This window comes from Rhinichthys klamathensis, unplaced genomic scaffold (genome assembly GCF_029890125.1).
Source record: "Rhinichthys klamathensis goyatoka isolate OS25496 unplaced genomic scaffold, OSU_Roscu_1.1 h1tg000223l_1, whole genome shotgun sequence".
In the NCBI taxonomy this organism is placed as follows: domain Eukaryota; kingdom Metazoa; phylum Chordata; class Actinopteri; order Cypriniformes; family Leuciscidae; genus Rhinichthys; species Rhinichthys klamathensis.
The window spans coordinates 3,109,413-3,130,408 of NW_026606747.1; the positions used below are offsets into that span (position 1 = coordinate 3,109,413).

Below are 20,996 nucleotides of genomic sequence, written 5' to 3' on the forward strand. Positions count from 1 at the left end.
AATAATAACAAAAACTATGCACGCGACTTGTTGGTGTCCGGCTGGGCAGAGGCCTGTCATGACATCTACTTTTTCTCATGCCAATAACAGGCCTGGAGCCAACGTCAGGAAGGGGCCTGATGAGGAGCCTGCTATAAAAAGCTTCAAGTTGGAGGCGTCACATGTTGGTGATCTCGGTTGCTTTGTTTTCATGGCAAGTTGTGGTGTTGTTAGGATATTCCTACAGAGCCAGTGACAGTTTCTCAGTGGAATAACTGTGATCCAGGGTCAGAGACGTCTCCTCTCCTGGAGGAAAATTCAAGCCTTAGTGGTCTTGCTTGAGCAGTTGCTGCAAAATCTGGTAGAGGCACACAGCCAGGCTTGACGGGAAAGAGTCAGCAGACCTTCCCTGGTGGTCTAGTGGTTAGGATTCGGCGCTCTCACCGCCGCGGCCCGGGTTCGATTCCCGGTCAGGGAATGAGCTTTTGCCCTCCAGCGGCGGTCGCGATTGCAAAACGCTGGACTACCAACTCAAGCGCTGACGGCCTCGTCGAGAAGCATGGCCAATGAAATGTTTGCTTGTGAAAAAGACCTCCTTCGAGCCAGAGTCGAACCAGCGACCTAAGGATTGCCAATTTGCCACCTACAGTCCTCCGCTCTACCAGCTGAGCTATCGAAGGCACATCATTTGGGGACAGAACCTAAACCTATCAGGTTTCGTAAGCTCCGCCTGCCGGCTAAAAGTGCTAGTGGCACAGAGAGACGTCCTGGCTGTTTCCATAAGTGAAGCAAAGACAACACGAACTTCCCATACCAGGAGTCGAACCCCAGCCGCCTGGGTGAAAACCAGGAATCCTGACCGCTAGACCATATGGGAACTTCCTCAAGGCTCAAGCAGGCCCTTTGGCTTTTAGTGTGTGACCGCCCCCCTTTAAGAATATGGGAATGATCGTATTTGTATGGTAACCGTTATCCCACTGACAAAGCAGCCTATTGTTGGACTGTCAATTTAAAACATTATTCAACTAATCCAATAATAACAATAACAAAAACTATGGGCTAATAATAATAAAATGGCTATGGGCTGACAGCGAAGCAAAAGAGGCAGAGCGAGCCAGCCAGGAGTCGAACCTGGAATCTTCTGATTCGTAGTCAGACGCGTTATCCATTGCGCCACTGGCCCACCAGTCAGGCAGCCTTGAGTGCATTTGCCTCGCCCAGGGGGTTCAGTTTCCTCCCATTCCTGTGCTGGCATAATAGACACTATAAACTTGTCTTAAAGCAAGGTCCTTGTGACAGTACCCATGCAATGCATCTGAAAAGACGCATGGTATTGTATGGTAACCGTTATCGAGAAGCATGGCCAATGAAATGTTTGCTTGTGAAAAAGACCTCCTTCGAGCCAGAGTCGAACCAGCGATCTAAGGATTGCCAATTTGCCACCTACAGTCCTCCGCTCTACCAGCTATCGAAGGCACATCGTTTGGGGACAGAACCTAAACCTATCAGGTTTCGAAAGCTCCGCCTGCCGGCTAAAAGTGCTAGTGGCACAGAGAGACGTCCTGGCTGTTTCCATAAGTGAAGCAAAGACAACACGAACTTCCCATATCGGGAGTCGAACCCGGGCCGCCTGGGTGAAAACCAGGAATCCTGACCGCTAGACCATATGGGACCTTCCTCAAGCCTCAAGCCTCAAGCCTCAAGGAGGCCCTTTGGCTTTTAGTGTGTGACCGCCCCCCTTTAAGAATATGGGAATGATCCGAAGGGATAGTTTACTGAATTCAATTTCATCTGGCTCATCGGAGGGAGCTCTCATTTGCCTCGCCCAGGCGGTTCAGTTTCCTCCCATTCCTGTGCTGGCATAATAGACACTATAAACTGGTCGCAAAGCAAGGTCCTTGTGACAGTACCCATGCAATGCATCTGAAAAGATGCATGGTATTGTATGGTAACCGTTATCCCACTGACAAAGCAGCCTATTGTTGGACTGTCAATTTAAAATATTATTCAACTAATCCAATAATAATAATAACAAAAACTATGGGCTAATAATAATAACATGGCTATGGGCTGACAGCGAAGCAAATGAGGCAGAGCGAGCCAGCCAGGAGTCGAACCTGGAATCTTCTGATTCGTAGTCAGACGCGTTATCCATTGCGCCACTGGCCCACCAGTCAGGCAGCCTTGAGTGCATTTGCCTCGCCCAGGGGGTTCAGTTTCCTCCCATTCCTGTGCTGGCATAATAGACACTATAAACTTGTCTTAAAGCAAGGTCCTTGTGACAGTACCCATGCAATGCATCTGAAAAGACGCATGGTATTGTATGGTAACCGTTATCCCACTGACAAAGCAGCCTATTGTTGGACTGTCAATTTAAAATATTATTCAACTAATCCAATAATAATAATAACAAAAACTATGCACGCGACTTGTTGGTGTCCGGCTGGGCAGAGGCCTGTCATGACATCTACTTTTTCTCATGCCAATAACAGGCCTGGAGCCAACGTCAGGAAGGGGCCTGATGAGGAGCCTGCTATAAAAAGCTTCAAGTTGGAGGCGTCACATGTTGGTGATCTCGGTTGCTTTGTTTTCATGGCAAGTTGTGGTGTTGTTAGGATATTCCTACAGAGCCAGTGACAGTTTCTCAGTGGAATAACTGTGATCCAGGGTCAGAGACGTCTCCTCTCCTGGAGGAAAATTCAAGCCTTAGTGGTCTTGCTTGAGCAGTTGCTGCAAAATCTGGTAGAGGCACACAGCCAGGCTTGACGGGAAAGAGTCAGCAGACCTTCCCTGGTGGTCTAGTGGTTAGGATTCGGCGCTCTCACCGCCGTGGCCCGGGTTCGATTCCCGGTCAGGGAATGAGCTTTTGCCCTCCAGCGGCGGTCGCGATTGCAAAACGCTGGACTACCAACTCAAGCGCTGACGGTCTCGTCGAGAAGCATGGCCAATGAAATGTTTGCTTGTGAAAAAGACCTCCTTCGAGCCAGAGTCGAACCAGCGACCTAAGGATTGCCAATTTGCCACCTACAGTCCTCCGCTCTACCAGCTGAGCTATCGAAGGCACATCATTTGGGGACAGAACCTAAACCTATCAGGTTTCGTAAGCTCCGCCTGCCGGCTAAAAGTGCTAGTGGCACAGAGAGACGTCCTGGCTGTTTCCATAAGTGAAGCAAAGACAACACGAACTTCCCATATCGGGAGTCGAACCCGGGCCGCCTGGGTGAAAACCAGGAATCCTGACCGCTAGACCATATGGGAACTTCCTCAAGGCTCAAGCAGGCCCTTTGGCTTTTAGTGTGTGACCGCCCCCCTTTAAGAATATGGGAATGATCGTATTTGTATGGTAACCGTTATCCCACTGACAAAGCAGCCTATTGTTGGACTGTCAATTTAAAACATTATTCAACTAATCCAATAATAATAATAACAAAAACTATGGGCTAATAATAATAAAATGGCTATGGGCTGACAGCGAAGCAAAAGAGGCAGAGCGAGCCAGCCAGGAGTCGAACCTGGAATCTTCTGATTCGTAGTCAGACGCGTTATCCATTGCGCCACTGGCCCACCAGTCAGGCAGCCTTGAGTGCATTTGCCTCGCCCAGGGGGTTCAGTTTCCTCCCATTCCTGTGCTGGCATAATAGACACTATAAACTTGTCTTAAAGCAAGGTCCTTGTGACAGTACCCATGCAATGCATCTGAAAAGACGCATGGTATTGTATGGTAACCGTTATCGAGAAGCATGGCCAATGAAATGTTTGCTTGTGAAAAAGACCTCCTTCGAGCCAGAGTCGAACCAGCGATCTAAGGATTGCCAATTTGCCACCTACAGTCCTCCGCTCTACCAGCTGAGCTATCGAAGGCACATCGTTTGGGGACAGAACCTAAACCTATCAGGTTTCGAAAGCTCCGCCTGCCGGCTAAAAGTGCTAGTGGCACAGAGAGACGTCCTGGCTGTTTCCATAAGTGAAGCAAAGACAACACGAACTTCCCATACCGGGAGTCGAACCCGGGCCGCCTGGGTGAAAACCAGGAATCCTGACCGCTAGACCATATGGGAACTTCCTCAAGCCTCAAGCCTCAAGCAGGCCCTTTGGCTTTTAGTGTGTGACCGCCCCCCTTTAAGAATATGGGAATGATCCGAAGGGATAGTTTACTGAATTCAATTTCATCTGGCTCATCGGAGGGAGCTCTCATTTGCCTCGCCCAGGGGGTTCAGTTTCCTCCCATTCCTGTGCTGGCATAATAGACACTATAAACTGGTCGCAAAGCAAGGTCCTTGTGACAGTACCCATGCAATGCATCTGAAAAGATGCATGGTATTGTATGGTAACCGTTATCCCACTGACAAAGCAGCCTATTGTTGGACTGTCAATTTAAAATATTATTCAACTAATCCAATAATAATAATAACAAAAACTATGCACGCGACTTGTTGGTGTCCGGCTGGGCAGAGGCCTGTCATGACATCTACTTTTTCTCATGCCAATAACAGGCCTGGAGCCAACGTCAGGAAGGGGTCTGATGAGGAGCCTGCTATAAAAAGCTTCAAGTTGGAGGCGTCATATGTTGGTGATCTCGGTTGCTTTGTTTTCATGGCAAGTTGTGGTGTTGTTAGGATATTCCTACAGAGCCAGTGACAGTTTCTCAGTGGAATAACTGTGATCCAGGGTCAGAGACGTCTCCTCTCCTGGAGGAAAATTCAAGCCTTAGTGGTCTTGCTTGAGCAGTTGCTGCAAAATCTGGTAGAGGCACACAGCCAGGCTTGACGGGAAAGAGTCAGCAGACCTTCCCTGGTGGTCTAGTGGTTAGGATTCGGCGCTCTCACCGCCGCGGCCCGGGTTCGATTCCCGGTCAGGGAATGAGCTTTTGCCCTCCAGCGGCGGTCGCGATTGCAAAACGCTGGACTACCAACTCAAGCGCTGACGGCCTCGTCGAGAAGCATGGCCAATGAAATGTTTGCTTGTGAAAAAGACCTCCTTCGAGCCAGAGTCGAACCAGCGACCTAAGGATTGCCAATTTGCCACCTACAGTCCTCCGCTCTACCAGCTGAGCTATCGAAGGCACATCGTTTGGGGACAGAACCTAAACCTATCAGGTTTCGAAAGCTCCACCTGCCGGCTAAAAGAGCTAGTGGCACAGAGAGACGTCCTGGCTGTTTCCATAAGGGGAGCAAAGACAACACGAACTTCCCATACCGGGAGTCGAACCCGGGCCGCCTGGGTGAAAACCAGGAATCCTGACCGCTAGACCATATGGGAACTTCCTCAAGGCTCAAGCAGGCCCTTTGGCTTTTAGTGTGTGACCGCCCCCCTTTAAGAATATGGGAATGATCGTATTTGTATGGTAACCGTTATCCCACTGACAAAGCAGCCTATTGTTGGACTGTCAATTTAAAACATTATTCAACTAATCCAATAATAATAATAATAAAAACTATGGGCTAATAATAATAAAATGGCTATGGGCTGACAGCGAAGCAAAAGAGGCAGAGCGAGCCAGCCAGGAGTCGAACCTGGAATCTTCTGATTCGTAGTCAGACGCGTTATCCATTGCGCCACTGGCCCTCCAGTCAGGCAGCCTTGAGTGCATTTGCCTCGCCCAGGGGGTTCAGTTTCCTCCCATTCCTGTGCTGGCATAATAGACACTATAAACTTGTCTTAAAGCAAGGTCCTTGTGACAGTACCCATGCAATGCATCTGAAAAGATGCATGGTATTGTATGGTAACCGTTATCGAGAAGCATGGCCAATGAAATGTTTGCTTGTGAAAAAGACCTCCTTCGAGCCAGAGTCGAACCAGCGACCTAAGGATTGCCAATTTGCCACCTACAGTCCTCCGCTCTACCAGCTGAGCTATCGAAGGCACATCGTTTGGTGACAGAACCTAAACCTATCAGGTTTTGTAAGCTCCGCCTGCCGGCTAAAAGTGCTAGTGGCACAGAGAGACGTCCTGGCTGTTTCCATAAGTGAAGCAAAGACAACACGAACTTCCCATACCGGGAGTCGAACCCGGGCCGCCTGGGTGAAAACCAGGAATCCTGACCGCTAGACCATATGGGAACTTCCTCAAGGCTCAAGCAGGCCCTTTGGCTTTTAGTGTGTGACCGCCCCCCTTTAAGAATATGGGAATGATCGTATTTGTATGGTAACCGTTATCCCACTGACAAAGCAGCCTATTGTTGGACTGTCAATTTAAAACATTATTCAACTAATCCAATAATAATAATAACAAAAACTATGGGCTAATAATAATAAAATGGCTATGGGCTGACAGCGAAGCAAAAGAGGCAGAGCGAGCCAGGCAGGAGTCGAACCTGGAATCTTCTGATTCGTAGTCAGACGCGTTATCCATTGCGCCACTGGCCCACCAGTCAGGCAGCCTTGAGTGCATTTGCCTCGCCCAGGGGGTTCAGTTTCCTCCCATTCCTGTGCTGGCATAATAGACACTATAAACTTGTCTTAAAGCAAGGTCCTTGTGACAGTACCCATGCAATGCATCTGAAAAGACGCATGGTATTGTATGGTAACCGTTATCGAGAAGCATGGCCAATGAAATGTTTGCTTGTGAAAAAGACCTCCTTCGAGCCAGAGTCGAACCAGCGACCTAAGGATTGCCAATTTGCCACCTACAGTCCTCCGCTCTACCAGCTATCGAAGGCACATCGTTTGGGGACAGAACCTAAACCTATCAGGTTTCGAAAGCTCCGCCTGCCGGCTAAAAGTGCTAGTGGCACAGAGAGACGTCCTAGCTGTTTCCATAAGTGAAGCAAAGACAACACGAACTTCCCATATCGGGAGTCGAACCCGGGCCGCCTGGGTGAAAACCAGGAATCCTGACCGCTAGACCATATGGGAACTTCCTCAAGCCTCAAGCCTCAAGCAGGCCCTTTGGCTTTTAATGTGTGACCGCCCCCCTTTAAGAATATGGGAATGATCCGAAGGGATAGTTTACTGAATTCAATTTCATCTGGCTCATCGGAGGGAGCTCTCATTTGCCTCGCCCAGGGGGTTCAGTTTCCTCCCATTCCTGTGCTGGCATAATAGACACTATAAACTGGTCGCAAAGCAAGGTCCTTGTGACAGTACCCATGCAATGCATCTGAAAAGATGCATGGTATTGTATGGTAACCGTTATCCCACTGACAAAGCAGCCTATTGTTGGACTGTCAATTTAAAATATTATTCAACTAATCCAATAATAATAATAACAAAAACTATGGGCTAATAATAATAACATGGCTATGGGCTGACAGCGAAGCAAATGAGGCAGAGCGAGCCAGCCAGGAGTCGAACCTGGAATCTTCTGATTTGTAGTCAGACGCGTTATCCATTGCGCCACTGGCTCACCAGTCAGGCAGCCTTGAGTGCATTTGCCTCGCCCAGGGGGTTCAGTTTCCTCCCATTCCTGTGCTGGCATAATAGACACTATAAACTTGTCTTAAAGCAAGGTCCTTGTGACAGTACCCATGCAATGCATCTGAAAAGACGCATGGTATTGTATGGTAACCGTTATCCCACTGACAAAGCAGCCTATTGTTGGACTGTCAATTTAAAATATTATTCAACTAATCCAATAATAATAATAACAAAAACTATGCACGCGACTTGTTGGTGTCCGGCTGGGCAGAGGCCTGTCATGACATCTACTTTTTCTCATGCCAATAACAGGCCTGGAGCCAACGTCAGGAAGGGGTCTGATGTGGAGCCTGCTATAAAAAGCTTCAAGTTGGAGGCGTCACATGTTGGTGATCTCGGTTGCTTTGTTTTCATGGCAAGTTGTGGTGTTGTTAGGATATTCCTACAGAGCCAGTGACAGTTTCTCAGTGGAATAACTGTGATCCAGGGTCAGAGACGTCTCCTCTCCTGGAGGAAAATTCAAGCCTTAGTGGTCTTGCTTGAGCAGTTGCTGCAAAATCTGGTAGAGGCACACAGCCAGGCTTGACGGGAAAGAGTCAGCAGACCTTCCCTGGTGGTCTAGTGGTTAGGATTCGGCGCTCTCACCGCCGCGGCCTGGGTTCGATTCCCGGTCAGGGAATGAGCTTTTGCCCTCCAGCGGCGGTCGCGATTGCAAAACGCTGGACTACCAACTCAAGCGCTGACGGCCACGTCGAGAAGCATGGCCAATGAAATGTTTGCTTGTGAAAAAGACCTCCTTCGAGCCAGAGTCGAACCAGCGACCTAAGGATTGCCAATTTGCCACCTACAGTCCTCCGCTCTACCAGCTGAGCTATCGAAGGCACATCGTTTGGGGACAGAACCTAAACCTATCAGGTTTCGTAAGCTCCGCCTGCCGGCTAAAAGTGCTAGTGGCACAGAGAGACGTCCTGGCTGTTTCCATAAGTGAAGCAAAGACAACACGAACTTCCCATACCGGGAGTCGAACCCGGGCCGCCTGGGTGAAAACCAGGAATCCTGACCGCTAGACCATATGGGAACTTCCTCAAGGCTCAAGCAGGCCCTTTGGCTTTTAGTGTGTGACCGCCCCCCTTTAAGAATATGGGAATGATCGTATTTGTATGGTAACCGTTATCCCACTGACAAAGCAGCCTATTGTTGGACTGTCAATTTAAAACATTATTCAACTAATCCAATAATAATAATAACAAAAACTATGGGCTAATAATAATAAAATGGCTATGGGCTGACAGCGAAGCAAAAGAGGCAGAGCGAGCCAGCCAGGAGTCGCACCTGGAATCTTCTGATTCGTAGTCAGACGCGTTATCCATTGCGCCACTGGCCCACCAGTCAGGCAGCCTTGAGTGCATTTGCCTCGCCCAGGGGGTTCAGTTTCCTCCCATTCCTGTGCTGGCATAATAGACACTATAAACTTGTCTTAAAGCAAGGTCCTTGTGACAGTACCCATGCAATGCATCTGAAAAGACGCATGGTATTGTATGGTAACCGTTATCGAGAAGCATGGCCAATGAAATGTTTGCTTGTGAAAAAGACCTCCTTCGAGCCAGAGTCGAACCAGCGACCTAAGGATTGCCAATTTGCCACCTACAGTCCTCCGCTCTACCAGCTATCGAAGGCACATCGTTTGGGGACAGAACCTAAACCTATCAGGTTTCGAAAGCTCCGCCTGCCGGCTAAAAGTGCTAGTGGCACAGAGAGACGTCCTAGCTGTTTCCATAAGTGAAGCAAAGACAACACGAACTTCCCATATCGGGAGTCGAACCCGGGCCGCCTGGGTGAAAACCAGGAATCCTGACCGCTAGACCATATGGGAACTTCCTCAAGCCTCAAGCCTCAAGCAGGCCCTTTGGCTTTTAATGTGTGACCGCCCCCCTTTAAGAATATGGGAATGATCCGAAGGGATAGTTTACTGAATTCAATTTCATCTGGCTCATCGGAGGGAGCTCTCATTTGCCTCGCCCAGGGGGTTCAGTTTCCTCCCATTCCTGTGCTGGCATAATAGACACTATAAACTGGTCGCAAAGCAAGGTCCTTGTGACAGTACCCATGCAATGCATCTGTAAAGATGCATGGTATTGTATGGTAACCGTTATCCCACTGACAAAGCAGCCTATTGTTGGACTGTCAATTTAAAATATTATTCAACTAATCCAATAATAATAATAACAAAAACTATGCACGCGACTTGTTGGTGTCCGGCTGGGCAGAGGCCTGTCATGACATCTACTTTTTCTCATGCCAATAACAGGCCTGGAGCCAACGTCAGGAAGGGGTCTGATGAGGAGCCTGCTATAAAAAGCTTCAAGTTGGAGGCGTCACATGTTGGTGATCTCGGTTGCTTTGTTTTCATGGCAAGTTGTGGTGTTGTTAGGATATTCCTACAGAGCCAGTGACAGTTTCTCAGTGGAATAACTGTGATCCAGGGTCAGAGACGTCTCCTCTCCTGGAGGAAAATTCAAGCCTTAGTGGTCTTGCTTGAGCAGTTGCTGCAAAATCTGGTAGAGGCACACAGCCAGGCTTGACGGGAAAGAGTCAGCAGACCTTCCCTGGTGGTCTAGTGGTTAGGATTCGGCGCTCTCACCGCCGCGGCCCGGGTTCGATTCCCGGTCAGGGAATGAGCTTTTGCCCTCCAGCGGCGGTCGCGATTGCAAAACGCTGGACTACCAACTCAAGCGCTGACGGCCTCGTCGAGAAGCATGGCCAATGAAATGTTTGCTTGTGAAAAAGACCTCCTTCGAGCCAGAGTCGAACCAGCGACCTAAGGATTGCCAATTTGCCACCTACAGTCCTCCGCTCTACCAGCTGAGCTATCGAAGGCACATCATTTGGGGACAGAACCTAAACCTATCAGGTTTCGTAAGCTCCGCCTGCCGGCTAAAAGTGCTAGTGGCACAGAGAGACGTCCTGGCTGTTTCCATAAGGGGAGCAAAGACAACACGAACTTCCCATACCTGGAGTCGAACCCGGGCCGCCTGGGTGAAAACCAGGAATCCTGACCGCTAGACCATATGGGAACTTCCTCAAGGCTCAAGCAGGCCCTTTGGCTTTTAGTGTGTGACCGCCCCCCTTTAAGAATATGGGAATGATCGTATTTGTATGGTAACCGTTATCCCACTGACAAAGCAGCCTATTGTTGGACTGTCAATTTAAAACATTATTCAACTAATCCAATAATAATAATAACAAAAACTATGGGCTAATAATAATAAAATGGCTATGGGCTGACAGCGAAGCAAAAGAGGCAGAGCGAGCCAGCCAGGAGTCGAACCTGGAATCTTCTGATTCGTAGTCAGACGCGTTATCCATTGCGCCACTGGCCCTCCAGTCAGGCAGCCTTGAGTGCATTTGCCTCGCCCAGGGGGTTCAGTTTCCTCCCATTCCTGTGCTGGCATAATAGACACTATAAACTTGTCTTAAAGCAAGGTCCTTGTGACAGTACCCATGCAATGCATCTGAAAAGATGCATGGTATTGTATGGTAACCGTTATCGAGAAGCATGGCCAATGAAATGTTTGCTTGTGAAAAAGACCTCCTTCGAGCCAGAGTCGAACCAGCGACCTAAGGATTGCCAATTTGCCACCTACAGTCCTCCGCTCTACCAGCTGAGCTATCGAAGGCACATCGTTTGGGGACAGAACCTAAACCTATCAGGTTTCGAAAGCTCCGCCTGCCGGCTAAAAGTGCTAGTGGCACAGAGAGACGTCCTGGCTGTTTCCATAAGTGAAGCAAAGACAACACGAACTTCCCATATCGGGAGTCGAACCCGGGCCGCCTGGGTGAAAACCAGGAATCCTGACCGCTAGACCATATGGGACCTTCCTCAAGCCTCAAGCCTCAAGCCTCAAGGAGGCCCTTTGGCTTTTAGTGTGTGACCGCCCCCCTTTAAGAATATGGGAATGATCCGAAGGGATAGTTTACTGAATTCAATTTCATCTGGCTCATCGGAGGGAGCTCTCATTTGCCTCGCCCAGGGGGTTCAGTTTCCTCCCATTCCTGTGCTGGCATAATAGACACTATAAACTGGTCGCAAAGCAAGGTCCTTGTGACAGTACCCATGCAATGCATCTGTAAAGATGCATGGTATTGTATGGTAACCGTTATCCCACTGACAAAGCAGCCTATTGTTGGACTGTCAATTTAAAATATTATTCAACTAATCCAATAATAATAATAACAAAAACTATGCACGCGACTTGTTGGTGTCCGGCTGGGCAGAGGCCTGTCATGACATCTACTTTTTCTCATGCCAATAACAGGCCTGGAGCCAACGTCAGGAAGGGGTCTGATGAGGAGCCTGCTATAAAAAGCTTCAAGTTGGAGGCGTCACATGTTGGTGATCTCGGTTGCTTTGTTTTCATGGCAAGTTGTGGTGTTGTTAGGATATTCCTACAGAGCCAGTGACAGTTTCTCAGTGGAATAACTGTGATCCAGGGTCAGAGACGTCTCCTCTCCTGGAGGAAAATTCAAGCCTTAGTGGTCTTGCTTGAGCAGTTGCTGCAAAATCTGGTAGAGGCACACAGCCAGGCTTGACGGGAAAGAGTCAGCAGACCTTCCCTGGTGGTCTAGTGGTTAGGATTCGGCGCTCTCACCGCCGCGGCCCGGGTTCGATTCCCGGTCAGGGAATGAGCTTTTGCCCTCCAGCGGCGGTCGCGATTGCAAAACGCTGGACTACCAACTCAAGCGCTGACGGCCTCGTCGAGAAGCATGGCCAATGAAATGTTTGCTTGTGAAAAAGACCTCCTTCGAGCCAGAGTCGAACCAGCGACCTAAGGATTGCCAATTTGCCACCTACAGTCCTCCGCTCTACCAGCTGAGCTATCGAAGGCACATCATTTGGGGACAGAACCTAAACCTATCAGGTTTCGTAAGCTCCGCCTGCCGGCTAAAAGTGCTAGTGGCACAGAGAGACGTCCTGGCTGTTTCCATAAGGGGAGCAAAGACAACACGAACTTCCCATACCTGGAGTCGAACCCGGGCCGCCTGGGTGAAAACCAGGAATCCTGACCGCTAGACCATATGGGAACTTCCTCAAGGCTCAAGCAGGCCCTTTGGCTTTTAGTGTGTGACCGCCCCCCTTTAAGAATATGGGAATGATCGTATTTGTATGGTAACCGTTATCCCACTGACAAAGCAGCCTATTGTTGGACTGTCAATTTAAAACATTATTCAACTAATCCAATAATAATAATAACAAAAACTATGGGCTAATAATAATAAAATGGCTATGGGCTGACAGCGAAGCAAAAGAGGCAGAGCGAGCCAGCCAGGAGTCGAACCTGGAATCTTCTGATTCGTAGTCAGACGCGTTATCCATTGCGCCACTGGCCCACCAGTCAGGCAGCCTTGAGTGCATTTGCCTCGCCCAGGGGGTTCAGTTTCCTCCCATTCCTGTGCTGGCATAATAGACACTATAAACTTGTCTTAAAGCAAGGTCCTTGTGACAGTACCCATGCAATGCATCTGAAAAGACGCATGGTATTGTATGGTAACCGTTATCGAGAAGCATGGCCAATGAAATGTTTGCTTGTGAAAAAGACCTCCTTCGAGCCAGAGTCGAACCAGCGATCTAAGGATTGCCAATTTGCCACCTACAGTCCTCCGCTCTACCAGCTGAGCTATCGAAGGCACATCGTTTGGGGACAGAACCTAAACCTATCAGGTTTCGAAAGCTCCGCCTGCCGGCTAAAAGTGCTAGTGGCACAGAGAGACGTCCTGGCTGTTTCCATAAGTGAAGCAAAGACAACACGAACTTCCCATACCGGGAGTCGAACCCGGGCCGCCTGGGTGAAAACCAGGAATCCTGACCGCTAGACCATATGGGAACTTCCTCAAGGCTCAAGCCTCAAGCCTCAAGCAGGCCCTTTGGCTTTTAGTGTGTGACCGCCCCCCTTTAAGAATATGGGAATGATCCGAAGGGATAGTTTACTGATTTCAATTTCATCTGGCTCATCGGAGGGAGCTCTCATTTGCCTCGCCCAGGGGGTTCAGTTTCCTCCCATTCCTGTGCTGGCATAATAGACACTATAAACTTGTCTTAAAGCAAGGTCCTTGTGACAGTACCCATGCAATGCATCTGAAAAGACGCATGGTATTGTATGGTAACCGTTATCCCACTGACAAAGCAGCCTATTGTTGGACTGTCAATTTAAAATATTATTCAACTAATCCAATAATAATAATAACAAAAACTATGCACGCGACTTGTTGGTGTCCGGCTGGGCAGAGGCCTGTCATGACATCTACTTTTTCTCATGCCAATAACAGGCCTGGAGCCAACGTCAGGAAGGGGTCTGATGTGGAGCCTGCTATAAAAAGCTTCAAGTTGGAGGCGTCACATGTTGGTGATCTCGGTTGCTTTGTTTTCATGGCAAGTTGTGGTGTTGTTAGGATATTCCTACAGAGCCAGTGACAGTTTCTCAGTGGAATAACTGTGATCCAGGGTCAGAGACGTCTCCTCTCCTGGAGGAAAATTCAAGCCTTAGTGGTCTTGCTTGAGCAGTTGCTGCAAAATCTGGTAGAGGCACACAGCCAGGCTTGACGGGAAAGAGTCAGCAGACCTTCCCTGGTGGTCTAGTGGTTAGGATTCGGCGCTCTCACCGCCGCGGCCCGGGTTCGATTCCCGGTCAGGGAATGAGCTTTTGCCCTCCAGCGGCGGTCGCGATTGCAAAACGCTGGACTACCAACTCAAGCGCTGACGGCCACGTCGAGAAGCATGGCCAATGAAATGTTTGCTTGTGAAAAAGACCTCCTTCGAGCCAGAGTCGAACCAGCGACCTAAGGATTGCCAATTTGCCACCTACAGTCCTCCGCTCTACCAGCTGAGCTATCGAAGGCACATCGTTTGGGGACAGAACCTAAACCTATCAGGTTTCGTAAGCTCCGCCTGCCGGCTAAAAGTGCTAGTGGCACAGAGAGACGTCCTGGCTGTTTCCATAAGTGAAGCAAAGACAACACGAACTTCCCATACCGGGAGTCGAACCCGGGCCGCCTGGGTGAAAACCAGGAATCCTGACCGCTAGACCATATGGGAACTTCCTCAAGGCTCAAGCAGGCCCTTTGGCTTTTAGTGTGTGACCGCCCCCCTTTAAGAATATGGGAATGATCGTATTTGTATGGTAACCGTTATCCCACTGACAAAGCAGCCTATTGTTGGACTGTCAATTTAAAACATTATTCAACTAATCCAATAATAATAATAACAAAAACTATGGGCTAATAATAATAAAATGGCTATGGGCTGACAGCGAAGCAAAAGAGGCAGAGCGAGCCAGCCAGGAGTCGCACCTGGAATCTTCTGATTCGTAGTCAGACGCGTTATCCATTGCGCCACTGGCCCACCAGTCAGGCAGCCTTGAGTGCATTTGCCTCGCCCAGGGGGTTCAGTTTCCTCCCATTCCTGTGCTGGCATAATAGACACTATAAACTTGTCTTAAAGCAAGGTCCTTGTGACAGTACCCATGCAATGCATCTGAAAAGACGCATGGTATTGTATGGTAACCGTTATCGAGAAGCATGGCCAATGAAATGTTTGCTTGTGAAAAAGACCTCCTTCGAGCCAGAGTCGAACCAGCGACCTAAGGATTGCCAATTTGCCACCTACAGTCCTCCACTCTACCAGCTGAGCTATCGAAGGCACATCGTTTGGGGACAGAACCTAAACCTATCAGGTTTCGAAAGCTCCGCCTGCCGGCTAAAAGTGCTAGTGGCACAGAGAGACGTCCTGGCTGTTTCCATAAGTGAAGCAAAGACAACACGAACTTCCCATACCGGGAGTCGAACCCGGGCCGCCTGGGTGAAAACCAGGAATCCTGACCGCTAGACCATATGGGAACTTCCTCAAGCCTCAAGCCTCAAGCCTCAAGCCTCAAGCCTCAAGCAGGCCCTTTGGCTTTTAGTGTGTGACCGCCCCCCTTTAAGAATATGGGAATGATCCGAAGGGATAGTTTACTGAATTCAATTTCATCTGGCTCATCGGAGGGAGCTCTCATTTGCCTCGCCCAGGGGGTTCAGTTTCCTCCCATTCCTGTGCTGGCATAATAGACACTATAAACTGGTCGCAAAGCAAGGTCCTTGTGACAGTACCCATGCAATGCATCTGAAAAGACGCATGGTATTGTATGGTAACCGTTATCCCACTGACAAAGCAGCCTATTGTTGGACTGTCAATTTAAAATATTATTCAACTAATCCAATAATAATAATAACAAAAACTATGCACGCGACTTGTTGGTGTCCGGCTGGGCAGAGGCCTGTCATGACATCTACTTTTTCTCATGCCAATAACAGGCCTGGAGCCAACGTCAGGAAGGGGTCTGATGTGGAGCCTGCTATAAAAAGCTTCAAGTTGGAGGCGTCACATGTTGGTGATCTCGGTTGCTTTGTTTTCATGGCAAGTTGTGGTGTTGTTAGGATATTCCTACAGAGCCAGTGACAGTTTCTCAGTGGAATAACTGTGAGCCAGAGTCGAACCAGCGACCTAAGGATTGCCAATTTGCCACCTACAGTCCTCCGCTCTACCAGCTGAGCTATCGAAGGCACATCGTTTGGGGACAGAACCTAAACCTATCAGGTTTCGTAAGCTCCGCCTGCCGGCTAAAAGTGCTAGTGGCACAGAGAGACGTCCTGGCTGTTTCCATAAGTGAAGCAAAGACAACACGAACTTCCCATACCGGGAGTCGAACCCGGGCCGCCTGGGTGAAAACCAGGAATCCTGACCGCTAGACCATATGCGAACTTCCTCAAGGCTCAAGCAGGCCCTTTGGCTTTTAGTGTGTGACCGCCCCCCTTTAAGAATATGGGAATGATCGTATTTGTATGGTAACCGTTATCCCACTGACAAAGCAGCCTATTGTTGGACTGTCAATTTAAAACATTATTCAACTAATCCAATAATAATAATAACAAAAAATATAGCTGCGAGCAGCGATTACGGGCCCAAGCCGGTGGCACCGCAACCCCGGTGCCTTTAGTTACCTAAAGGCACCGGGGTGGCGGTGCCGCCGGCTTTGGCCCTTCATCGCTGCTCGCAGCTATATTTATTTATATATATATATATATATATATATATATATATATATATATATATATATATATATATATATATATATATATATATATATATATAAAAAGCCGGTGGCACCGCCACCCTGGTGCCTTTAGGGTTATTGTGCACGACGTGACACAAAATATCTGCTCGCTATCTGCCGAACGGCTCTGGTAGTTCCGCTTCAGCACTGATGATGTTGTAGAAATAGTGCGCTCTGGTTGGTCTGGATTATTCTGGATTTTTTATTTTATACAGAAATAAGTTATTTATAATTCAGATGAGAATAAAGTTAGTGTTGATTAAAATGAAGGAAAACAAATATATTGATCTGAAATATAGAACATTAATTTTAAATTTATTTAGGTTCAATTACCAAACATACAATCTTAATTTAATTTAAAGCAAACAATACATTTAAAATATATTGGTTGTATGCACTTTTTTTTATAAAAAAAAGATATATATCCAAAAAGACAAGGCCTTAAAGGGTTAAACTCGTCACTGTAACAGACACAATCTCTCTCTCTCTCTCACACACACACACACACACGTCAAGTCACTTACATTTTAGATGCAATATTGAATAAGCAGAAAAATCGGATTTTCTGCTCTGAAAATATAAATAAGCATAAAAATTGAATAAGCACTTTGAATATTCTAAACAGAATAAGCACTAGTCGCTAATGAATAAGTACTAGTACTTAATGGAATAGATACTAGTATCTAAAAAATAAGTACTAGTAGCATGAAAATAGAGACTAGTAGGTTAAAATGATTAAATGTTAAAACGGCTTGCCATATTAGCTCAGAGAGAGACAGAGAGAGGCTCACCATATTCAAACCAAAATATCTGACTTCCTCTTGGTCTGAGCTAATTACGGTAAATTAGAAAGTTGTCCGGCTCGAAGAGTACAATATACATATCGAGTTTTGTTACTGTAGATAAAACTAACCCCCCCACTTTTGTCAAAAGCATTTAGAAAGTGACACACTTCTTGCTGCCAGTTGGTGGCGCTATAACTTTGACTCACAATAGTTACATCCATCTGATCGGCCTTCCTAAACCCATAATAGCCGACTTCCTAATTTTAAATTTATTTAGGTTCAATTACCAAACATACAATCTTAATTTAATTTAAAGCAAACAATACATTTACAATATATGGGTTGTATGCACATTTTGTAATAAAAAAAGAGATATATATCCAAAAAGACAAGGCCTTAAAGGGTTAAACTCTTGTCACTGTAACAGACACAATCTCTCTCACACACACGTCAAGTCACTTACATTTTAGATGCAATATTGACTTTTTTTTCTGTTTCAGCAGCGAAAATAGTTAAACAAAGATCACAGCAGAACCATCGAGCATCTCACAGCAACGCGTTCTCATTACTGAATGATTCAGCATTTTGAACGAATCGGTTGACTCAAAGATTCAACGACCAATCCATAATCTGTCTCATTCATGAATGACTCAGCCGTTCGAACGAATCGTTTGAACGAATGAATCAATGACTCGCTCATTAAGACGGTCGCCTGGCGACACCTAATGACGGTTTAGTGATATTAAAAGTATCATTCTTTCCAACGATTGTTAATTAACTCATATTTGAAACATAAGCTATATATATATATATATATATATATATACACACACAAAAATAAAATAAAAACACATTTGAAGCGTGTTTGCTTACTAAATTGTGAGCGGAACGAAAGTTGCAGCAAATATCAGCAACAGGAGTCAAATTTCATTAATCACGAGAGTGAAGAGCTGACTGAAAAGATGATGACGGAATAGGCTATTTTATGTAAAAGCCCCTATTTAAGCGAATCTATCATTGTACTCTTTTGTTGTTGTGTTTTCCGTGAAAAATAATAGACTATTGAACTCACAATTCAAGCAATCGGCCTCCAATATTGCACTAATTTTAAAGTGACACTAAAAAGTATGCGGCTGCACTGGCATTCATAACGGTGCGCGTCCACGGCGATGAGCGAGCAGAACAGAGCGAACGTTTTTTTAGTTCATTCCTACTCCCATAGGAATTCCCTCAAGCGCTCTGCAAGCGCAACCCTTATCAATGTCCGTGTGGACGTCCGTATTTAAAAGCTCTCGGTCCTCAGTCACATGCTTGCCAAATATATGTATAAATATCATTTTGGACACAAGAGGGCAGTATGGCCCTATGTATAATTTTGTGTTTAAACTAACTATCACTCGAAGAGCCCCTCCCCCCCTCCCCACACAGACACACACACACACACACACACACACACAGTTCGCCCGCGCCTCTCTCTCACACGCACACACACACACACACACACACACACACACACACACACACACACACACACACACACACACACACACACACACACACACACTCCAGTATTGCAATCTTGAGATCGCAGCTTGTTCATTATGCTGCGTTCACACCAAACTTTTATACTCTTTTGTTGTTGTGGTTTCCATGAAGAATAATAGGCTATTGAACTCACAATTCAAGCAATCTGCCCCAGAAAAGGCGCTAATTTTAAAATGAAACTAACGGCTGCACGGGCATTCATAACGGTGCGCGTCCACGGCGATGAGCGAGCAGAACTTTAGTTAATTCCTACTTCCATAGGAATTCCCTCGAGCGCTCTGCACGTGGCCATTATAAATGTCCCGTATTTAAAAGCTCTCGGTCCTCAGTCACATACCAAATATATGTATATAATGTATATATAAATATAATTTTGGACACAAGAGGGGAGTATGGCCCTATGTATAATTTTGTGTTTAAACTAAAAGAGCCCCTCCCCACACAGACACAGACACACACACACGAATGGCAGGGTGCATTCTCTCTGTCAGAGGGAGAGGGAGAGAAAATTCTCAGAAACATCCACATTCAAACTAAAATATCTGACTTCCTCTTGGTCTGAGCTAATGACAGTTAATTAGAAAGTTGTCCGGCTTGATCTGAACAATATGCGTACTGAGTTTTATGATTGTAGGTAAAACTATAAAACTAACACCCCCACTTTTGTCAAAAGGTGGCGCTACTGAGTCCCTGCACCATGCCCGTTTCTGAAACTTTGCACATGTCTACTGGCTAATAAATCTGATCTGTCTGTCGAGTTTCATGCAATTTCAAGCAATTTCAGGCATGCTAAGAGTCTCAAAAGCATAAGAAAAGAATATTAAAATTTGATGCGTTGCCATGGCAACATTATCTAAGATATCAAGAATCCATTCAAAGGTCTACATCTGGCGTGTGTTTACATTATAGTAGTGAAGTTTGAAGCAAATCGGGTAAAAATAAGAGGGTGATTTCAAAGCATTTTGAAAGTGACACACTTCCTGCTGCCAGTTGGTGGCGCTATAACTGCTCGCTATCTGTCGAACGGCTCTGGTAGTTCCGCTTCAGCACTGATGATGTTGTAGAAATAGTGTGCTCCGCTTGGTCTGGATTATTCGGGATTTTTTATTTTATACAGAAATAAGTTAGTGTTGATTAAAATGAAGGAAAACAAATATATTGATCTGAAATATAGCACATTAATTTTACATTTATTTAGGTTCAATTACCAAACATACAATCTTAATTTAATTTAAAGCAAACAATACATTTAAAATACATGGGTTGTATGAAAATAAAAAATAATGAAAATAGAGACTAGTAGGTTAAAATGATTAAATGTTAAAACGGCTTGCCATATTGGCTCAGAGAGAGAGAGAGAAAATGACATTTTAGATACAAGTAGCTATTAATAGATACTAGTATTTATTCAATAAATACTAGTACTAAGTCATTAGATACTAGTACCTATTAAATAGATACCAGTACTTATTCATTAGCTACTAATACGTATTCAAAATAATATCTAAAGAATACACACTAGTATCTAAAGAATAAGCACTAGTCGCTAATGAATAAGTACTAGTACTTAATGGAATAGATACTAGTATCTAAAAAATAAGAACTAGTAGCATGAAAATAGACTAGTAGACTAAAATGATTAAATGTTAATACGGCTTGCCATATTGGCTCAGAGAGAGAGGGAGAGAAAATGACCATATTCAAACCAAAATATCTAACTTCCTCTTGGTCTGAGCTAATGACAGTTAATTAGAAAGTTGTCCGGCTTGATCTGAACCATATGCATACCTGTGTCTGTCGAGTTTCATGCAATTTCAAGCATGCTAAGAGTCTCAAAAGCATCAAACAAGAATATTAAAGTTTGATGTGTTGCCACGGCAACAGTATCTAAGATATCAATAATCCTTTCACAGGTCTACATCTGCCGTGTGTTTACATTATACACATAAAGTTTGAAGCAAATCGGGTAAAAATAAGAGGGTGATTTCAAAGCATTTAGGAAGTGACACACTTCCTGCTGCCAGTTGGTGGCGCTATAACTTTGACTCACAATAGTCACATCCATGTGATCGGGCTCTTACAACGAACACACTGTTGAAGTTTCATCAAGATCAGTTAATGTATGCAGTAGTTATGACACACTTCCTGTTTCACGTTTCTCGCCATAATTTTGTTTTCTCGCCACG

The 20,996-nt window shown here is 46.2% G+C and overlaps 37 non-coding genes across 37 annotated transcripts; 7 read left to right on the top strand and 30 right to left on the bottom strand.

The window, feature by feature from the left end:
• The first annotated feature begins 385 nt into the window (after positions 1–385).
• On the top strand, positions 386–457 carry trnae-cuc (transfer RNA glutamic acid (anticodon CUC)). Its single transcript has one exon. It is a non-coding gene; the product is annotated as a tRNA-Glu (tRNA).
• Positions 458–572: 115 nt separating this feature from the next.
• On the bottom strand, positions 573–659 carry trnay-gua (transfer RNA tyrosine (anticodon GUA)). Its single transcript is given in 2 exon segments — positions 573–608; positions 623–659. It is a non-coding gene; the product is annotated as a tRNA-Tyr (tRNA).
• A 430-nt stretch (positions 660–1,089) lies between these two features.
• trnar-acg (transfer RNA arginine (anticodon ACG)) lies at positions 1,090–1,162 on the bottom strand. The gene has a single exon. It is a non-coding gene; the product is annotated as a tRNA-Arg (tRNA).
• Positions 1,163–1,579: 417 nt separating this feature from the next.
• trnae-uuc (transfer RNA glutamic acid (anticodon UUC)) lies at positions 1,580–1,651 on the bottom strand. The gene has a single exon. It is a non-coding gene; the product is annotated as a tRNA-Glu (tRNA).
• A 424-nt stretch (positions 1,652–2,075) lies between these two features.
• trnar-acg (transfer RNA arginine (anticodon ACG)) lies at positions 2,076–2,148 on the bottom strand. The gene has a single exon. It is a non-coding gene; the product is annotated as a tRNA-Arg (tRNA).
• Positions 2,149–2,766: 618 nt separating this feature from the next.
• Positions 2,767–2,838, top strand: trnae-cuc (transfer RNA glutamic acid (anticodon CUC)). The gene has a single exon. It is a non-coding gene; the product is annotated as a tRNA-Glu (tRNA).
• Positions 2,839–2,953: 115 nt separating this feature from the next.
• On the bottom strand, positions 2,954–3,040 carry trnay-gua (transfer RNA tyrosine (anticodon GUA)). The gene is given in 2 exon segments: positions 2,954–2,989; positions 3,004–3,040. It is a non-coding gene; the product is annotated as a tRNA-Tyr (tRNA).
• Positions 3,041–3,165: 125 nt separating this feature from the next.
• trnae-uuc (transfer RNA glutamic acid (anticodon UUC)) lies at positions 3,166–3,237 on the bottom strand. Its single transcript has one exon. It is a non-coding gene; the product is annotated as a tRNA-Glu (tRNA).
• Positions 3,238–3,470: 233 nt separating this feature from the next.
• Positions 3,471–3,543, bottom strand: trnar-acg (transfer RNA arginine (anticodon ACG)). Its single transcript has one exon. It is a non-coding gene; the product is annotated as a tRNA-Arg (tRNA).
• Positions 3,544–3,965: 422 nt separating this feature from the next.
• On the bottom strand, positions 3,966–4,037 carry trnae-uuc (transfer RNA glutamic acid (anticodon UUC)). Its single transcript has one exon. It is a non-coding gene; the product is annotated as a tRNA-Glu (tRNA).
• Positions 4,038–4,767: 730 nt separating this feature from the next.
• On the top strand, positions 4,768–4,839 carry trnae-cuc (transfer RNA glutamic acid (anticodon CUC)). The gene has a single exon. It is a non-coding gene; the product is annotated as a tRNA-Glu (tRNA).
• Positions 4,840–4,954: 115 nt separating this feature from the next.
• Positions 4,955–5,041, bottom strand: trnay-gua (transfer RNA tyrosine (anticodon GUA)). The gene is given in 2 exon segments: positions 4,955–4,990; positions 5,005–5,041. It is a non-coding gene; the product is annotated as a tRNA-Tyr (tRNA).
• Positions 5,042–5,166: 125 nt separating this feature from the next.
• On the bottom strand, positions 5,167–5,238 carry trnae-uuc (transfer RNA glutamic acid (anticodon UUC)). Its single transcript has one exon. It is a non-coding gene; the product is annotated as a tRNA-Glu (tRNA).
• Positions 5,239–5,471: 233 nt separating this feature from the next.
• On the bottom strand, positions 5,472–5,544 carry trnar-acg (transfer RNA arginine (anticodon ACG)). The gene has a single exon. It is a non-coding gene; the product is annotated as a tRNA-Arg (tRNA).
• Positions 5,545–5,754: 210 nt separating this feature from the next.
• On the bottom strand, positions 5,755–5,841 carry trnay-gua (transfer RNA tyrosine (anticodon GUA)). The gene is given in 2 exon segments: positions 5,755–5,790; positions 5,805–5,841. It is a non-coding gene; the product is annotated as a tRNA-Tyr (tRNA).
• A 125-nt stretch (positions 5,842–5,966) lies between these two features.
• On the bottom strand, positions 5,967–6,038 carry trnae-uuc (transfer RNA glutamic acid (anticodon UUC)). The gene has a single exon. It is a non-coding gene; the product is annotated as a tRNA-Glu (tRNA).
• Positions 6,039–6,271: 233 nt separating this feature from the next.
• trnar-acg (transfer RNA arginine (anticodon ACG)) lies at positions 6,272–6,344 on the bottom strand. Its single transcript has one exon. It is a non-coding gene; the product is annotated as a tRNA-Arg (tRNA).
• Positions 6,345–6,761: 417 nt separating this feature from the next.
• Positions 6,762–6,833, bottom strand: trnae-uuc (transfer RNA glutamic acid (anticodon UUC)). The gene has a single exon. It is a non-coding gene; the product is annotated as a tRNA-Glu (tRNA).
• A 417-nt stretch (positions 6,834–7,250) lies between these two features.
• Positions 7,251–7,323, bottom strand: trnac-aca (transfer RNA cysteine (anticodon ACA)). The gene has a single exon. It is a non-coding gene; the product is annotated as a tRNA-Cys (tRNA).
• Positions 7,324–7,941: 618 nt separating this feature from the next.
• Positions 7,942–8,013, top strand: trnae-cuc (transfer RNA glutamic acid (anticodon CUC)). The gene has a single exon. It is a non-coding gene; the product is annotated as a tRNA-Glu (tRNA).
• A 115-nt stretch (positions 8,014–8,128) lies between these two features.
• On the bottom strand, positions 8,129–8,215 carry trnay-gua (transfer RNA tyrosine (anticodon GUA)). Its single transcript is given in 2 exon segments — positions 8,129–8,164; positions 8,179–8,215. It is a non-coding gene; the product is annotated as a tRNA-Tyr (tRNA).
• A 125-nt stretch (positions 8,216–8,340) lies between these two features.
• On the bottom strand, positions 8,341–8,412 carry trnae-uuc (transfer RNA glutamic acid (anticodon UUC)). The gene has a single exon. It is a non-coding gene; the product is annotated as a tRNA-Glu (tRNA).
• A 723-nt stretch (positions 8,413–9,135) lies between these two features.
• On the bottom strand, positions 9,136–9,207 carry trnae-uuc (transfer RNA glutamic acid (anticodon UUC)). The gene has a single exon. It is a non-coding gene; the product is annotated as a tRNA-Glu (tRNA).
• Positions 9,208–9,937: 730 nt separating this feature from the next.
• trnae-cuc (transfer RNA glutamic acid (anticodon CUC)) lies at positions 9,938–10,009 on the top strand. The gene has a single exon. It is a non-coding gene; the product is annotated as a tRNA-Glu (tRNA).
• A 115-nt stretch (positions 10,010–10,124) lies between these two features.
• trnay-gua (transfer RNA tyrosine (anticodon GUA)) lies at positions 10,125–10,211 on the bottom strand. The gene is given in 2 exon segments: positions 10,125–10,160; positions 10,175–10,211. It is a non-coding gene; the product is annotated as a tRNA-Tyr (tRNA).
• A 430-nt stretch (positions 10,212–10,641) lies between these two features.
• trnar-acg (transfer RNA arginine (anticodon ACG)) lies at positions 10,642–10,714 on the bottom strand. Its single transcript has one exon. It is a non-coding gene; the product is annotated as a tRNA-Arg (tRNA).
• A 210-nt stretch (positions 10,715–10,924) lies between these two features.
• Positions 10,925–11,011, bottom strand: trnay-gua (transfer RNA tyrosine (anticodon GUA)). The gene is given in 2 exon segments: positions 10,925–10,960; positions 10,975–11,011. It is a non-coding gene; the product is annotated as a tRNA-Tyr (tRNA).
• Positions 11,012–11,136: 125 nt separating this feature from the next.
• On the bottom strand, positions 11,137–11,208 carry trnae-uuc (transfer RNA glutamic acid (anticodon UUC)). Its single transcript has one exon. It is a non-coding gene; the product is annotated as a tRNA-Glu (tRNA).
• A 737-nt stretch (positions 11,209–11,945) lies between these two features.
• Positions 11,946–12,017, top strand: trnae-cuc (transfer RNA glutamic acid (anticodon CUC)). The gene has a single exon. It is a non-coding gene; the product is annotated as a tRNA-Glu (tRNA).
• Positions 12,018–12,132: 115 nt separating this feature from the next.
• Positions 12,133–12,219, bottom strand: trnay-gua (transfer RNA tyrosine (anticodon GUA)). Its single transcript is given in 2 exon segments — positions 12,133–12,168; positions 12,183–12,219. It is a non-coding gene; the product is annotated as a tRNA-Tyr (tRNA).
• A 430-nt stretch (positions 12,220–12,649) lies between these two features.
• Positions 12,650–12,722, bottom strand: trnar-acg (transfer RNA arginine (anticodon ACG)). Its single transcript has one exon. It is a non-coding gene; the product is annotated as a tRNA-Arg (tRNA).
• Positions 12,723–13,144: 422 nt separating this feature from the next.
• On the bottom strand, positions 13,145–13,216 carry trnae-uuc (transfer RNA glutamic acid (anticodon UUC)). Its single transcript has one exon. It is a non-coding gene; the product is annotated as a tRNA-Glu (tRNA).
• Positions 13,217–13,953: 737 nt separating this feature from the next.
• On the top strand, positions 13,954–14,025 carry trnae-cuc (transfer RNA glutamic acid (anticodon CUC)). The gene has a single exon. It is a non-coding gene; the product is annotated as a tRNA-Glu (tRNA).
• A 115-nt stretch (positions 14,026–14,140) lies between these two features.
• Positions 14,141–14,227, bottom strand: trnay-gua (transfer RNA tyrosine (anticodon GUA)). Its single transcript is given in 2 exon segments — positions 14,141–14,176; positions 14,191–14,227. It is a non-coding gene; the product is annotated as a tRNA-Tyr (tRNA).
• Positions 14,228–14,352: 125 nt separating this feature from the next.
• On the bottom strand, positions 14,353–14,424 carry trnae-uuc (transfer RNA glutamic acid (anticodon UUC)). Its single transcript has one exon. It is a non-coding gene; the product is annotated as a tRNA-Glu (tRNA).
• Positions 14,425–15,152: 728 nt separating this feature from the next.
• trnae-uuc (transfer RNA glutamic acid (anticodon UUC)) lies at positions 15,153–15,224 on the bottom strand. The gene has a single exon. It is a non-coding gene; the product is annotated as a tRNA-Glu (tRNA).
• An 830-nt stretch (positions 15,225–16,054) lies between these two features.
• On the bottom strand, positions 16,055–16,126 carry trnae-uuc (transfer RNA glutamic acid (anticodon UUC)). Its single transcript has one exon. It is a non-coding gene; the product is annotated as a tRNA-Glu (tRNA).
• Between the last annotated feature and the right edge of the window lie 4,870 nt (positions 16,127–20,996).